This window comes from Glycine max, chromosome 8 (assembly GCF_000004515.6).
Source record: "Glycine max cultivar Williams 82 chromosome 8, Glycine_max_v4.0, whole genome shotgun sequence".
NCBI classification, from domain to species: Eukaryota; Viridiplantae; Streptophyta; class Magnoliopsida; order Fabales; family Fabaceae; genus Glycine; species Glycine max.
In genome coordinates this window covers 34,660,560-34,678,982 of record NC_038244.2, presented here as the reverse complement: position 1 = coordinate 34,678,982, position 18,423 = coordinate 34,660,560, and positions in this window count along the sequence as shown.

Below are 18,423 nucleotides of genomic sequence, written 5' to 3'. Positions count from 1 at the left end.
AGCTAGCCTTAGAATCTCAATGAAGAACATTCCATTAGAAATATGATTCTTCTTCATCTTAGGGTTGAACCTATCCTTGAAGGCCTCCATTCAATAGAAAATGATCTCGGGCAAATTCACCTTCTCACCTACCATGAGCATTTGTAATTTAGTATTTTTCTATTCTTCTAAGCTTATTTGACATCACTTTGACTCCTATTTTTCCACCTTAACTCAGTTTTGGTCTTACGCAAATGATTGAGCTGAATTCATAATTATGGCCTATTTTGGGATTTTTGTGCTTACTTGACCTATATGCCTTGTGCAAGGCCTATAGGAAACTAAAGAACTTCAAATGGAGTTTGTGAGTAGTCCCTAGAAATCTAAGAAAAATATCTTAAATTTATTGACAAATAAGCTTGGGCCAATTCTTCCATTTCAAGGGTGAAATTAGGCTTGGAAGTCAGAACCTTTGCACTTGAATAATTATGCTGCGAATTTGGGCTTTGCTTTGTGTAATTAGTTTAATTAGGTAGGTTAGATGGGCCAAATCAAGGCCCATCCCTTCCTTTTGAGTAGTAACTATATACATTAGTGGAAGTTAGTTAGTTAGTTACTTCATTTTGTACAAAAACAAATTTAGTTACTTGTTGTGCAAGCTTTAGGATCAAAATCTTTTCTCTCTTTTTCTCTCAATTGTTCTTCATTTTTCTTCCTCTTTTCACTTTTTTTCTTCCTTTTTTCTTGTACAAATTTTGTGTCTTTTCCATTAGTGATGATCATGGAAGGCTAAACACTTAAATCCAAGGATCCACTCCAAGCAAGGATGAATTTGTGTTCTAGTTTAGTATTGTTGGACAAATGGCCTCAATAACTTAAGATGGGGGATTTTTAATCCCCTTTTAAATGATATATGATAGGCTCAAAATGTAGAAGAAGAAGCAACAATTAAATTAATCAATATTCTTTAAACGTGCAAGACAAAAATCAATTGCAATAAAATAAATGAGATAAGGGAAGAGAGAATTGCAAACTCGATTTATATTGGTTCGGCCACTTCCTGTGCCTACATCTAGTCCTCAAGCAATCCACTTGAGATTTTCCACTATTTATGTAAATCCTTTACAGTCTTTGAACACACCTTGGGATCCCTCACCCTTGTGTTCAAGATTCTCACAAGCCAAGAGATAAACAGTCTCTTGATTACAACTGAGTATATGAGATGTATAGAAAGATTTCTCTCCTTTAGAGTAAATGATACAAATTGAAGTTCCAAGAAGAATTCTCAATAGATTTGCAAGTGTTTGGCCAATAGTTGTTTAGAGAGCGTTTGACAATTAAGTTCTCTTAGAAAATCTCTCTCTCTTTCTTTTTAAAGTTAGACACACACATATATATAGGCCCATTGTGCCTTTTCAAAATAGTTTGAAGAGATGTGTCTTTTCAAAAAGTGTTGTGAAATTTTCTCACTGGTAATCAATTACAAGTTTCTGGTAATCGATTACACAGTTATATTTCTAAAAGGTCATGTCTTTTCAAAGCTTTTCTGAAATCTCTTCGCTGGTAATCAATTATAGAATTCTGGTAATCGATTACACAGTTCAAAATTCAAATAAGTTCAAAATTTAAAACAAGCCATGTTCATGATCTCTCTGGTAATCGATTAAAGGCTCTAGTAATCGATTACCAATTCAAAAATATCTTACTTTTGAACTTATTAAGCTTGATAAAGAAATTCTGATAAAAGACTTTGAGGCCAAACTATTGCAATAAAAAATGAGATTGTTTTAATAATTTAACTAAGTCCTTATCTGTGATTTTCTTGATCTTGTTTGTTGACTTGAAACAATGTGTGCTTTCATCAAGTAAATTCTTTTGGCATCATCAAAACCTGCATGATTCACAAGTATTTCTAATTCTGTGTGAATGTTCATTTTTTTCTTCAATCCTATTTTTAATTTTCATGATTATGAATATGTTTAGGATTGAAAATGAATTAGGCTAGGGGTTGATTTCCTAATTTCAAACTTAATCATAGATTGTTTGGATGATATTCCAACCTAATTTGCGATCTCAATGGATTAATTTGATTGAACTAACTCCAATGATATTGATTGAACCTTCACAACTTAATCATTCTCTGCAGAACTGTGATAATTCATTTGCATTGGTATGGTGAATTGAATTGATGATTTTGAATCTGTTTTACAACCTGTTTGTGCAATTCTATTTGTGTTCTGCAACTAAACTCTATTTTAGTTTAGGTTTTGCATTTATGTTCTGTGTTTTCGCATTTTTTTCTAGTGCCTACCAACTATTCGTTGAAATTTCCCTTACTGTTTATAAGTGAATTAAAGTAGGAACCAAATTGTGTCATATCTCTGAGTTGACCTTGGTTAATCTTGTACTGCATAATTTCCTAGTTTTATTTGTTTTGAATCGATTCGATAGTCATTATCACCTACACAAGTAGGTCAAGTTAATTGTCCTCAAGAAGGTGTTGAGAGCCTTCTTATCACCTCCGTTTGGGTAAGGCTTTCCATAGAACAGCTTGTCAAAAACCTCCTAGGAAATCTCCTTCTCCTAGTCTTTGCTCATGGTTAAACCATCCATAGCATATCCAGATGTAGCAACAATGGTGGTTGGAGAGCATAAGGGCCATAGAGCTTGCCTAGCAGTTCCTCATATGAGAGCATAAGGGCCATAGAGCTAGGTGCAGAACTTTTCCAGAAAAGAAGTCCAACCCACCCTATGAAAAAGTCCCTTCATGTCAAAGCCTTCCTTCTTCAAGTTTTGGAAGTTTATCCATTTCCCAGGGATAAACCAGCCTTCAGGAAAAGCTTGAAGGGAGTCTTCAACGTTGTCGATGGTGGGGATGCCAGAGGACTCATTCTTCCTAGGAGGTGCCATTATTAACTAAGAGTTTTGAAAATAGAGAAAAGAGAAAAAGTTTTTGAAGTCTTTAAGTTTTCATATGATGATTTTGCACAAGCAAAAATACTTATAAGAGTTCAAAAATTTCAAGAACTTCTCCAAGTGCTCGCGTTTGTCTTTTATAGTTTTTCAAAAAGAAGAGGAGAGAGAGATTGATGTAACAACTCAAATCTCATTAAACATATTTGGAAAACTGTTTTTCAATGATGGTGTCGCAAACTACCCTTCGGCAGGAGGGCGACGTGTGACTCGCGGGATGCGTCATCCAAGAAAGGAATACGTGCGGAGTCGCCACCAACGTTTATTTGAGGAAAACGTCGGAAAAGACGTGGTCTACGAACTTTAAGTGAAAGGTTCGGGAGTTGTATTTACGCACGGGGAAGGTATTAGCACCCCACACGTCCGTCACAAGGGACGACAACCTTTAATCAAATATGCAAACATGACTTCAATTTGTTTTATGTTCCCTTTTACGTCTTTATGTCCTTTTGTACTTTTAATATTTTTTATCATTTTGCGGTCGACGAGGGTGTTTCCCTTGCTCCTACATATTCCTCAATTGTGATAAGGAAATCAGACCTATGTAGTTCTTTGAGAACAAAGTGTTTGGTTAAGTTGATTTTATCCTTTTTTGCAAAATATGTTTTTATTGAATGAAAGGTAATTTAAGGCGTTGGACCATTAAATGATCTTTCGATTCTTTTTGAAAAGAGAGAAAACATTAAGGCATTGGACCATTAATGATCTCTTGTTATTATTTTTTACAAGAGGTAATAAAACTACGTGTTGATTTTAGGCCTTTTTTAGAAATCTATGTTTAAACAATAAAGGTGGAAAATACCATTTTAAGGCGTTGGACCTTAAAAATGGCTTTTTTAGGTGATGAAAAAAGTTTGATTTATGAATTGATTTTAGCCTTAGTTTCACTTTGGTTTTTAATCAATTCGATTAAGAAAGGAAAATCCCAAAGAAAAACGTCCGATTGATTTTTTTTTTATATTTATTTTACTAAAAGATATTTTTGATTATTATATTATTATTTTGCCTCTTTTTTGGTTTTAAACATGGTTACGGCATGACCGAACGGTCAGAATTCATTTTAACAGAAATTAAAAGATGTTATAATACGAATGATCGGTGGAAATTTATTTTATTTTTGATTAGGCGAGAAAATGACTTAAATAAATGACTAAAGCGCGTCAAAAGGGGGTACAGAAAGTAAATGAAATGGAAATAAAAGCACGCGGAACAAATGAGGACCACTAAGGGTACATAGAATGAATTGAAAAGTTCGATTTCGGGAACTTACCGGTTGAAGACCGAAGAACGACGAAGAACGAACGAAGAACGACGAAGAACAATTGAAAATCTTTGCGAAATCACCCACGGAAACGTCACGGAAGCGTTACGGAAGTGCCTCGGCTTGGATTTTCTTCACGGAAACAATTTTTCTCACTAATTTTAAGTGAATCTCAGATACCAAGAGGGTTGAACATTTTTGTTCTTCCCTCCTTCCCCTATTTATAGGAAAAGGAAGGAGAAGCTTGCCACCCAGCTCGCCCAGGCGAGCTAGGTTGCTTCCTCCAGAAGCACCGCCTTCTAGAGAACTTCCTGGAAGGCCCAAGTGGGCCTGGGTGCTATTTGTACCCCCCCTGTTTACTAAATACACCCCTTGCCTTTTTTTGCTGATTCTTTTTCTGTAACGTTACGGAAACTTACGAATTACATAACGATACTTGTTTTTTTCCGTAATGTTACGAAACCTTACAAATCACGTAATCATCCCTTTTTTTGGCTTCCGGGATGTTACCGAACTTTACGGATTGCGTACTAACACTTCCTTTTGACTTCCGACATGTCACGGAACTTCACGGGTTGTGCAACAATGCTTTCTTTTGACTTCCGGCACGTCACGAAACTTCACGAATTGGCTAACGATGGGTGCCAAGTACCTCGAAGTGGTCAAACGAGGGTCGCATCCCAACAACGGATGGTCCCCGGACGAAATTAGGGTATGACAGTTGCCCCTATTTACTTGTCTTTTATTGGAGATAAAAGGGAAGTAAAGATAAGACACTAATTTCGTTCGGGCGAAACACCATTCGGCCGGTGAATCTCCCTGCCAGCGGAACCTGCAAAAATTTGGAAAGTGATCAATACCGACACATCATCCTGATACTGTCGAATTCATTCCTCTTGGGGTATCACAAGGCGCAGAATGACCATAATTTGTCTCTGCGTGTCTTCGGACACGATCGAGCCTGGGTGGCAAGACGCAGAATGACCATAATTTGTCTCCGTGTGCCACCGGACACGATCGCCTCTGGATGGCAAAAAGGTGTGGGGAATGACCATAATTTGTCTCCGCCCACCTCTCGACTTACTGTCCCTGAATGACAAAGGGCGCAGAATGACCATAACTCGTCTCTGCATGTTTATCACTCAACTTGCTGCTCCTGAATGACAAAAGGCGCATAATGACCATAACTAGTCTCTGTGCGTTTATCACTCATTGAGTCTTACAGATAGCAAAAGTGTGCGGATGACCATAATTTGTCTCCGCATGTCATCGGGCCCACTGCCTCTGGATGACAAAAGTAAAAAGTGCGGGACCAAATGGTTCCCGCATGTCATCAGGTCCGCCGCCTCTGGATGACAAAAGGTGAAAAGTGCGGGACCAAATGGTTCCTGCATGTCATCGGGCCCGCCGCCTCTGCATGACAAAAGGTAAAATGTGCGGGACCAAATGGTTCTCGCATGTCATCGGGCTCGCCGCCTCTGCATGACAAAAGGTGAAAAAGTGCGGGACCAAATGGTTCCCGCATGTCATCGGGCCCGCCGCCTCTGGATGACAAAAGGGCACAGAAGACAACGCTAGTCTCTGCGTGCCATCAGACACGGCTGTGTCTGAATAGCGAAAAGGTGTGCGGAATGACCATAATTTGTCTCTGCATGTCATCGGGCCCGCCGCCTCTGGATGACAAAAGGGCACAGAAGACAACGTTAGTCTCTGCATGCCATTAGACACGACTGTGTCTGAATGGCAAAAAGGTGTGCAGAATGACCATAATTTGTCTCCGCATGTCATCGGGCCCGCCGCCTCTGGATGACAAAAGGGCACAGAAGATGACATTAGTCTCTGCGTGCCATCAGACACGACTGTGTCTGAATGGCGAAAAGGTGTGCGGAATGACCATAATTTGTCTCCGCATGTCATCGGGGCCCGTCGCCTCTGGATGACAAAAGGGCACAGAAGAAGACGTTAGTCTCTACATGCTATCATGCTTTGAGTCTTAGAGATAGCAAAAGAAAGTTTATACAGATAACCACTTGGGTATTTCGGCCTGTCCCCTAACTTCACGGGTTAGTACTAACAGAGGTTGTCTGCGCGGAAGATGACGTTAATCTCCGCGTGTCAACGGGCTTGTTGGACGTGATTGACAAAGGGTGCAGAAGACGACGTTAGTCTCTGCGTGCTATCATGCTTTGAGTCTTAGAGATAGCAAAAGAAAGTTTATACGGATAACCATCAGGTATCTCCGCATGTCACATGACCCCAGGGTCAGTATGACAGAGATTGTGGGGTTGACCGACAAAAGCAAGGCTCTTGCTCCTACGTATCCTCAATGAGGAACTCAGACCTCCGTAGTTCTGGATAACTTGTGAGACTAAAAATAGTCTCGGTGTTTTCTTCACTAAAATGCGAACATGCTTTAGTAAAGAGACAAAACTTCCAACTAATCAGAGCAACATATGCTTTTCGGATGAAAAACAATGTGTCTACCGGGCAAGGGGAGTATGCTGATGAAATCTTCTCATAATCATAAATGAGATTTTGGATTAGCATTTGGTTTCTAAATGACCATTTAGAGGAAACACTGGGTTCAACAAAAGTAGAAGAAAATCACTCAAAGTGTATCAATCTCACACAGGTAAGTGTTTCATCCTAATTCCGAACCATAAATATGTCATGACTTGATTTTGCAAATCATTTCCTATCAAATCAAAGATTACATGCGTGATCATGGATCAATAGGACTTTTTCTTGGGAATGGTGTTTTTTGGTGGGAACTTTGGCTTTGAGTGTTCTTGGCCTTTTCCTTTTCAATTTTTGTTTAGTGTGAGGCGAACAAGTCACTGACGCACAGGATTTTGGTTTGCAATCAAAGGGAGAGGATGACTTTAGGTCGTGGTTTCCTTTCTTTTTGTGCTTACTTGGTGGTAACTCTGTATTTGTTTAGATGTTGTCTGGTCCAAAGACCTTTCTGCATATTTCTTATGTTTTCTTTCGATTCTTGATCGGGAATTTTCTTTCCTTTCTTTTTTTGCTTTCTCTCAATCTTTGATTGGGAATTTTCTCTTTTTGTTTTCTCCCACTCTTTTGATTGGAAACTTTTTTTGTTTTCTTCCGAGGGCAAGGTTTATGGTAAGTTGGGATTTTGGCTCAAGGCTTGTAGCATGGCTGGACATGATATATGTCAGGGTTTGGTTTGGTTCAAGGATAAAAGGGGATGTCCTACATTATTTCCATGACACAAATGCAACAATGATGATTTGGAAATTTTATGCAAAACTAGTCATGCATGCACCTATGTGGACACTCAAGTGTCGAAATTTTTTTGGTCATGTGATGCTAGGGCTCAGGATTCATTTTCTCTACTTTAGTCAACCCAGTGTTTCCAAAATATGTTCTTTTATCAATTTGTGCATTCATCCGAGTCTATTTTGGGTGTTCGAAAAAACTTTCACAACATTTACCCTTCAAATGTATACACATTTTTTCAAAAACTGGTTATGATCAGTGAATTCTTTCAAAGAAAAGTTGGAAGTTATCCTTTTTTACAAGCGTGTTGTTTTTTAGCTAGACGACTTTTTCTTTTTATTATCTTCTTTTTTTCCTTCCTTCTTTTTCTTTTCTTACTTGCTCTCTTTTCCTTTTCCTCTTTTTTTTTCTTTTTTAAGTTATTTATCATTTGTTCATTTCCTCCCTTTTTTTTTTCTCTTTTTCTCTCTGAAATGGTCGTGCGGACGAGGGCGCACACTACCTACTTACGTCTAACCACAAGGTAAACGAAAAACGTACGAAATGGCAAGTCGCAAAAATGGCGACAAAATAACTGAGAGCCATAACGCCAAAAATTTCTAACAGAAACGAACGATAATAATAATAATGTTAGTAACCATATGAACAAAACAAAAAATAATGGTGTCAACAGCAATATAGACAATAACAAAAAAAATGTCAATAGCAAACTAATAAAAAAACAGTAATGTCAAAAAGGTGCGGTGACCTCGGTCACGTGGCTCCGCTTCCTCCCAAGAAACCGAGCAAGTCCGTCATCTCCTCATCCATGCGGGCCTCCTCTGCATCGCTGGGAGCTCCTGCAGGCGCCTCCCCTACCTGGCGTCGGGCCAATCTCCGAGCCATGCGACCTCAGCCCTAAACTGATCTGGAGTAGGGCATGCAAAAAGAGTGAAACCCTGGCCCTGCTGACTGAGGTTGAGCTGGTAGAGACACTCATGTATTTGCACCTGCCCCCGGTGGTTGGTCGCCTGTTGGCGAACCAAGTGTTGTAGATACTGCTCCATGCCTAATGACCCAGCAGGATCAGCCTGATGAGGTGGTAGCGGTGCGTCTGCAGCCTGTGGTGCATCACCCTGCGCCTGCCTAGGCGTGCAATACTTCTCAATGAAGGCCCGGGTGATCGGCGGTCGGATCACCTTACTAGGTGTGACGGGAACCCCGAATGACTGGCAAAGACCCGTGATCAATGCCGGAAACCCCAGGGCCCTGTTAGACTTATCCAGGTCTAGAGGGTGCCTGGTGGGTGGCATACCTGCAAATAAATAGATGGCGTCAGCAATCAACTGAGCCACATGGACGCTCATCCGTGTCAGGATGGCATACACCAGCTGACACTTCGGCAGAGGAAGGTCAGAGTTATGATCACTAGGCAGGACATTGTTGAGCAGCAATGTCATCCACATCTGGGTCAAGGTGGTCATACTGGTGCGCATGATCCTCACCCGCCTCCCTGCAGCAGTCCGGGCGAAATCCTGCCCCGGTGTGCATAATAGCTGGGCAATGGCCTCTTCGTCGAACCCATCAGCCCTGTTCCTCCTCTGACTAAACTCGCACTCCTGGCCTTCCTCTAACACTAGCGGGTCACCCAGGAACTGGCTGAGGGCAACTGCATCAAAGGGAATCCACTGACCCCTCACCCATGACCGCATGTCCTACACTCCCTCTTCTGTGGGCCATGCATTAGCATAAAACTTCAGGACTATATCTGGGTCAAACTTAGCCATGGGAGTGACTAGCGATGTCCAATGTCGGCAAGCTATCTCCTCCTGAAAATCTGTGTACTCATCGTCCCTGAGCTGGGCACGTCTCTCTCTGTGGAACGACCATCCTTTGATGGCCTTGAAGCGCTGTTGGTGCTCGGTGCTCCTGAAACGGTGGCTATCAAACTCGGGGGCGGCACTGGTCCCTTCAGCCGTAGCGTCCCTCCTAGATCTCTTCGCAGAAAGCTTTTTTGGAGCCATTTCCTGCGAGGACAAACATTTGGAAAGTTAATTTACAAGAAAATACCAATCATTACGAACAAGAGCCAAACAACACTTATATGGTGCGAGTGTCAACATGTGCTTTACAAAATAATCACATTAGGGCATGTGCTATTTTATGACACATATCTATATACATGCATTTACACACGCACACATAAAATTTGTTTTGGTGAAAGGCATTTTATGACACACATCCATGTATGTTTTTGACAAGCATTTTCATGCTACATCCCATATATATGCACATTTTTTGAAAGGCTCCGTATGCTACCTACTCACAAATATACATATTTTGAAAGACATTTTTTTGCTATCTATCCAACATATACAGATTTTTGAAAGGCATTTTTTGCTATATATTCACACACTTTGCAAGGCATTTTTATGCCATATATTCACACACTTTGCAAGGCATTTCCATGCTATATATATATATATATATATATATATATATATATATATATATATATATATATATATTCACATATATACATACTGTTGAAAGGTATTTTTCATGCTACCTAGGTGCAAGGTATTCCTCATGAGGCAGCCAGTTAAAATTCTAGTAAAAAACCTCTCAAACATGTCCTAATATTCATGCATCTTTTACATTCAAAACCAAAAACTTAGATTCCTAGGCATAAATCATGCTTTTGGCACTTTAGTCTAGCTTCTACAAAACTGCCCACACATTCACAATGGCAGCCATATGTGCACAATTTGTTTCACAAGCTAAGTTTCACAAAATCATGCGCAAATTCCATTGAGGCATTTCATCGAACACTTGGTGGGCGCATGTTTAGGCATGAATAGCAAGGGAATAGGAGCAATGTGGCATGCCCCATTATCTTAGAATGCACCATAGGCCTAGGACCATCCCCTACAACCCCTCAATTCAACAAGAACAAGCAACAATTCAAGGATAAATCCCTCATGTTTTTGAGCAAATACATGCTACTTAGAGCACCAAAATACATCAATGGAAAGCTAAAGAGCCCAAGAATGAGGTACTTACTTGTTGGAGATGAATAATAACATAAAATGGAATCAAAAATGCAGAAAAATGGTGACCTAAGGGATGCACAACTCGTGAATCCCGTAGCTTTCGTTTTTTGAATGAGGGGGGGAGAGTTTTTGGGTGCAGAAAACCTTCCCCCCTCCCCCTTTTTAACCACTCTCGTGCAGGGGTTGCTCGCCCAGGCGAGCTAACCTGCATTTTTTTTGGGGGAAGAAATAAGTAAGGCTTTCTATGGGTCGGCGTTCGCTTACTCGAACCCCCTCGGGGTAGATTAGGCATCCAATATTTATTTTAAAGACACAACAGTAATAATTACTGGGAATTTAAAGGATACTAGGTTGCCTTGCAGTGGCATTTTTCGTTTGTCCAGAGCTGGGCAAGGGACGACGATCTATTGGTCGTGACCCTAGCCTCTACTTGCGTCCGTCCCTCAGTACCTGAAAATAGGAAATGACATTGCGCGGCAAACTGTGACCGCGTTACCGTTTTACCTTGATTGGTTTCTGCCTTCAGCTTCGTCCCGGCATCTGACCACTGCCTAAGATGATTCTGCCTCTGTTATCACAAAATATGCATGCGTATGCGTATGCATTAGTGTTTTTAAATGCAACAATCTTTTTAGTGAAAGCTGGTTAGGTTCAGTTTTAATTAAGCGCTTGGGGCATCCCATGGACTGAGCGAAAAGGCTCAGGTTATCACAAACTACACATGGTTTAAAGCACAAAGTGAGGACTGAAGCCTCAAACTCATGTTCTCCTTTTTTAAAAAGACTGTGATGAGAAATATACAGCAGATGAAAATCCCTGGGGGAAACCAAGAAGAACACATAAAAATAAAAGAACATGCAGCGATATCCTTAATTGCCCCATATTCTAAGCATAGTATCGCTTGACAACATCAGAGTTCATGGGTAAAGGTAGCTCCTCGCCATCGATGTTGGTTTTCCCATGGTACGTGCAAGTTGCGTCATGATCATACCATTTTGGGAAAGGATGTTGGTAGATCTTCCCGGGAGTTATTACAGCCATTTGGTTGGTGATGAGGGACGACAAGAGATCTTCCTACGTCATTGGGATCAGGGTGAATTCTGGAATTGGCCTCGGGGGAAAGTTCCTCATCGCGTTGGAACCGGCACCAAAGTGGGCATTGCCGACCGGGCGAGTCGTGGTTGGAGCTGGAGCTTGGGGGGCCTCCCTCGGGATGGGGGCGGGCGCTCTAGGCTGCACGGGCTATGAATTGGAGGAGTTCCCGGCGCGAGCTGAAAAGCTCGGATGATGTTGTGCGTACTGATGTGTACCATGAGAGGTCTGCGGGGGCTTGAACCATGCGGGCGCCGAAGTGACAGCATGGGTATCTCCTTCCTTCCTTCCTTTTTGCCCCAGTTGCTCCGATTCTCTTAGCATTGGCACTTGTGGAGGAAACATAATCGAACTTCCCTCTTTTCAACCCTACTTCGATTCTTTCCCCGGCGAATACCAAGTCCGCGATGCTGGAAGGCATGTAGCCTACCAACTTCTCATAGTAAAACACTGACAAGGTGTCTACCATCATGGTAATCATCTCCTTTTCGACCATGGGAGGGGCCACTTGTGCTGCCAGGTCTCTCCACCGCTGTGCATACTCTTTAATGGTCTCACCTTTCTTTTTAAACATATTATGTAGCTGAGTGCGATCGGAAGCCATATCGGAATTATACTGATATTGCCTTAGGAAAGCAGTAATCAGGTCCTTCCAAGTACGGATGCGGGAAGCTTCCAGATTAGTGTACCAAACAACCGCGGCTCCAGCCAAGCTATCTTGGAAAAAGTGTATTAACAACTTCTCATCCCTAGAGTTTGCCCCCATCTTGCAACAATACATCTTGGGATGGTTCTTAGGACAAGTCGTCCCTTTATACTTGTCGAAATCAGGCACTTTGAATTTTGGGGGGATGACGACGTCCGGTACCAAGCAAAGATCCGTCATGTACGTGAACGGATAGTCACCAAAGCCTTCAACAGCCCTCAATATCTCCTCGAGGAGATCGAGTATCCTTCTTTCTTCGGCCGTCGGGGGTGGTCCCAATGTGGACAAGAATATTGGCTGTGCTGTGAGGTTGGGCTGAGGCAATGTGTTGGGCGCCGGCCCCTTGACGGGGATCGGGGGGTAGAAATCGACATCCCCTTGGGCATGCTCTCGATGATCTTCATGGGTCTCGTCGGGCTGTCGAGGAGGCTCTCCTTCGAGGATGGTGGAAAAGACATGACCCGCATCGTCATGCATGACTGGCGACGTGTAATTAGGTGGTAATCTGTAAGGGTAAGGTAAGCCACCCAGTTGTATCCCAAATGGGGGTTGCTGTTGTGCCTCAGTGTTCTCCTTTCTCGTCCTACTGCGTTTGGGGGAGGATGGTGCGCGGTAGCTAGGAGAGTTGGGTCTGCTTCGGCAGCTGAACTAACAGCGGCAGCGGTGGCCACGTTTTTCTCCATGAGTTGCCTCATTCCTAACATGGCCTCCATCATGGAAGCCATTTGTTCTTTCAAAGCCGACATGCCGCCTTTCATCTGTTCCTGTGTCTCCTCTTGATCACCCATCGTTCTAGATTTGGATCTGGTGCGATAGGGATGCCTTGGGGCGCGTTTAGTTATGGTGTACTTCCTAAAAAACTAAACGTGTGGAGTAGGTAAAGAATAATGAATGCATGCTAGAGATAAAATGCAGGAGTGATTTGATTCGCATTGACTTTTGGAGTAAAATATGGGATAAACTCATTTTATTCAGAAAGTTATAACTAGTCAAGATCTGAGTGACAATACAAGTTTCCTAGCGGTTTCTAATTATATGGGCCATTAGATCTATCATATGCCGACAATAGCCGAGAAGTCCGTGGATCTCCACGGGGGCGGAGTAGGTGTCTGCCATCGCTTTGGCCTTGGCTAGCAATCGGGGAAGTTCTTGACTCCCGTTCAAGGTAAGAGAAAATTGGTCCATCCATATTGTTGCCTCTTGATGTAACGAGTCGATCACCCTTCCTCTAGCCTCCTTTTCCACGTACACTTAGGCATACTCGTCCGCCACTCTATGCTCGTGGGCCGTGGCTAGATTTAGTTCTTCTTGGTACTTGCTGACAATAGCTAACATGTTGGTCTCTGTCTCACATAACCGTTGAGGCAAGTTTCTTTCGGACCTTGTGCAAACCTTCAACTCATCTTTCAAGATCAAATTGTTTACTCATGATTGGTCCCTTTCCTCTCTCCGGAGCTTAAGCTCGTTGTTATTGCCCCACAGAGCCCCTCGGAACTTGTTCCGGCTGTGCTATTCCCTACGAGCCCTCTTGGTTTCTTGTTCCAAGGCTTTGGTAGTAGCTGTATTTATATCTCTCAGTTCGGCATTCTCCTTTCGGATCTTCAGAGCTACTGACTTGAACCTTTCTTTGACTATTTGAGCTTGCTCGAGTTCTGTCCTAAGGGCCTACACCTCTTCATCTTCCTCCGGTGCCTCAACTTCCTCCCTTTTAGCGGTTCTCAAACTTGGGAGTCAATCCAAACCTTGCACGTGGGCTCTCAACCACTTACGGTAGCCACCGATGGGCCCATTGTTACTGCCCCTGAGTTCTTTGTCTTTCTTTCGCACCACCTCCCATGCCTTGCGGACCTTCTGAAGCGTCTCCATGTTGGTCTTATTAAAACCTCGTGAAATGACAGGCGCGATCTCTTCCTCTAGTGGTGCCCCTCTCATAGGGTAGCCAAGTTTGTCTTATAGCAAGAACGGGATTGTAACTGATGCACCCCTCGTCCCCATCAAGGGAACATTCGGAAATCCTCCGCACGAAATAATAACTCCGGTTCTTCCTTCTTTCCATCGAGGGAACCAGTTGACAGATGCTCCTTCTTTGTTTGCTAAGAGTTAGTCCCAATTTTCCCCTCCTTTCTCTGTGCATGAATGGTGACTTTCTAGCGGGCAAGCATGCCTCACTTATTGGCGAAAAAGGTGCGAAACCAACCATACATAAAGAGCTGGAGTACAGAAAACAATCCTCGTACTACTCTTCTCACATCTTCGGTCGAAGGTGTCATATAGGTCGGCTAACATAGCGACAACCGGGCTTTCCTTATGGTTGTGAAAGGCGAGAAAAGCGTTGATTGCTGCTAGGTCCACCAACCCATCCATATTTGGAAAGAGGACTCCTCCGAAGATCAACAGCACGAGAATGTCTATGAACGGGGGGGGGGGGGGGGGTCCATTCGCCTTTGCCTGCCCAGTTTCTTGCTTTTGCCTCCAAACATTTTCTCGGTATTCCAACCACCCTATTTTCGACTTGCTTTCCATGGTCTAATTCCTACGCCAAGATTTGGACTATCTTAGAAATTCTAGCTAATGAGGGATAGAACCCTGAGAAGAGGTATGGTCTCCTTCCCCCTAGAGGACATCCTAGGATCTCTTCAAATTCTTCTACCATGGGTGATAGCTGGAAGTCCCCAAAGGTGAAGCACCTCAATGGCTGATCATAGTACTGGGCGAGGGAGGCAATGGCCTTTGTGGAGACTTCTACCATGGCTAGGTCCCAGATTTTACCGTAAGCTTTGCGAAAAGCTTGCCGTTGGAGCTGACCTATCAATTGCCCTAACTCTTTTAGACTGGTGATCCCTAGGCTCTTGATCTTGACTTGATAGAACCTCTTTTTAAGCGAAGGCATTTGACTTGATCCCATGTTTTACTAAAGTGAAACAAAATCGGTGAGAATCAAAACTCCGACATCTATCATGGGTGGAATGGATGAATGCATGAAGAAACACATATGATACAGATGCAATTTATGAATACGGGAGCCCGGGAAATTGTCTCCTTCTTAGATACAACGTCTTGGGGTAGCACAGTGCCCGACGCATGTATTTAAGAAGGTGACACGGACCCTCCGATGGTTTGCCAAAGAGAGGGTATCAAGACAGAACCCGTGCATGATGCATATGCGAAAGGAACAACACGGGGATGTACATAGCACGACAATATTCACAAAATATAAGCAAAAAGGGTACATGACACTTATGCATGACAGTGTGAAAAATGGCACGCAGCGTGTCTGCTCCGTGCCCCTATTCAAGGGACCTATATGGGAGGGAGCTAAAAAGGCTTTTAGTGATAATTCCCAAGGTGGTCATATCTCTCTTGATGGTCTCTAGAGGTATCATCCCCTTCGAAGAACATATTACAGCAGTAGGGACTACTAGCAACAATATGTTATCAAAGAGAAAAACTCTAGACGAGGGTTCACTGTAATCAAGCAAGTCGAAGACCTTGCACGATCACAGATTCACCTCCACTCCTTATGTTTCCACGAACCCGGGTATAGGGCCCTTTTTTCAACTCACTGTGTGTGCAAATAGTGTTGGTGTTTGTGTGCATCAAATGAATAAATATTTACCTCATGCATACATTTTTAAGGCACACTAAAAGCATCAAAGAGTTATATACACAAGAACATAAGAAAAATAAAGGGAAACCAACAAAGGAGAAAGTTATGATGAAACATTGCACAAGGTTAAATGGCCTAACTCTCTAAAAATAGTCCCCAGTGGAGTCGCCAACTTTCGCAAACTACCCTTCGGCGGGAGAGCGACGCTTGACTCGCAGGATGCGTCTTCCAAGAAAGGAATACGCGCGGAGTCGCCACCAACATTTATTTGAAGAAAACGTCGGAAAAACCAGAAAAGACGTGGTCTACGAACTTTAAGTGAAAGGTTTGGGAGTCGTATTTACACACGGGGAAGGTATTAGCACCCCACACGTCCGTCACAAGGAACGACAACCTTTAATCAAATATGCAAACATGACTTCAATTTGTTTTATGTTCCCTTTTACATCTTTATGTCTTTTTGTACTTTTTATATTTTTTATCTTTTTGCGGTTGACGAGGGTGTTTCCCTTGCTCCTACGTATTCCTCAATTGTGATAAGGAAATCATACCTACGTAGTTCTTTGAGAACAAAGTGTTTGGTTAAGTTGATTTTATCCTTTTTTGCAAAATATGTTTTTATTGAATGAAAGGTCATTTAAGGCATTGGACCATTAAATGATCTTTCGATTCTTTTTGAAAAGAGAGAAAACATTAAGGCATTGGACCATTAATGATCTCTTGTTATTATTTTTTACAAGAGGTAATAAAACTACGTGTTGATTTTAGGCCTTTTTTAGAAATCTATGTTTAAACAATAAAGGTGGAAAATACCATTTTAAGGCGTTGGACCTTAAAAATGGCTTTTTTAGGTGATGACAAAAGTTTGATTTATGAATTGATTTTAGCCTTAGTTTCACTTTGGTTATTAATCAATTCGATTAAGAAAGGAAAATCCCAAAGAAAAACGTCCGATTGATTTTTTTTTATTTATTTTACTAAAAGATATTTTTTATTATTATATTATTATTTTGCCTCTTTTTTGGTTTTAAACATGGTTACGGCATGATCGAACGGCCGAAATTCATTTTAACAGAAATTAAAAGATGTTATAATACGAATGATCGGTGGAAATTTATTTTATTTTTTATTAGGCGAGAAAATGACATAAATAAATGACTAAAGCACGTCAAAAGGGGGTACGGAAAGTAAATGAAATGGAAATAAAAGCACGTGGAACAAATGAGGACCACTAAGGGTACATAGAATGAATTGAAAAGTTCGATTTCGGGAACTTACCGGTTGAAGACCGAAGAACGACGAAGAACGAACAAAGAACGAACGAAGAACGACGAAGAACGGTTGAAAATCTTTGCGAAATCACCCACGGAAACGTCACGGAAGCATTACGGAAGCGCCTCGGCTTGGATTTTCTTCACGGAAACAATTTTTCTCACTAATTTTAAGTGAATCTCAGATATCAAGAGGGTTGAACATTTTTGTTCTTCCCTCCTTCCCCTATTTATAGGAAAAGGAAGGAGAAGCTTGCCACCCAGCTCGCCCAGGCGAGCTAGGTTGCTTCCTCCAGAAGGCACCGCCTTCTAGAGAACTTCCTGGAAGGCCCAAGTGGGCCTGGGTGCTATTTGCACCCCCTGTTTACTAAATACATCCACTTGCCTTTTTTTGCTGATTCTTTTTCCGTAACGTTACGGAAACTTATGAATTACATAACGATACTTGTTTACTTTCCGTAATGTTACGAAACCTTACGGATCACGTAATCATCCCCTTTTTTGGCTTATGGGATGTTACGAAACTTTACGGATTGCGTACTAGCACTTCCTTTTGACTTCCGGCATGTCACGGAACTTCACGGGTTGTGCAACAATGCTTTCTTTTGACTTCCGGCACATCACGAAACTTCACGAATTGCCTAACGATGGGTGCCAAGTTCCTCGAAGTGGTCAAACGAGGGTCGCATCCCAACAACGGATGGTCCCCGAACGAAATTAGGGTATGACAGATGGCAAGAATTATGGCTCACATTTCTAAAAAAAACATTTTTGTCTTTGTGAACACATTTCCTCTTTCATCTGTACACTTCAGCAAACATTAGTCCCAACAGATTAATGATAAGAAAGTAAGCCATTGCTATTGTCTAAGAATAATATTTCATTAATCTGATAAACTAGTCATATTTAAATATTCCCTTATGCAGACAAAGTGTTCTTCAATCAAAGGCTTAGTGAAGATATCATCCCATTGATGATCTTTGTCTACAAATTTTATATCAAGAACACCTTTTTGCATATAATCACAAACGAAATGATATCTTATCTCAATATGCTTAGCCTTTGAATGTTGTACGAGATTTTTAGATAGGTTGATTGCACTAGTGTTGTCACAATATACTGGTATATTATTTTCAATACTAGAGTAATCTTCCAACTGATAGTTTACCGATAACAGTTGTGAACAGTAGCTTGCAGTAGATACATATTTAGCTTCAGCTGTAGACAGAGCAATGGAGTTTTATTTCTTGTCTGCCCAA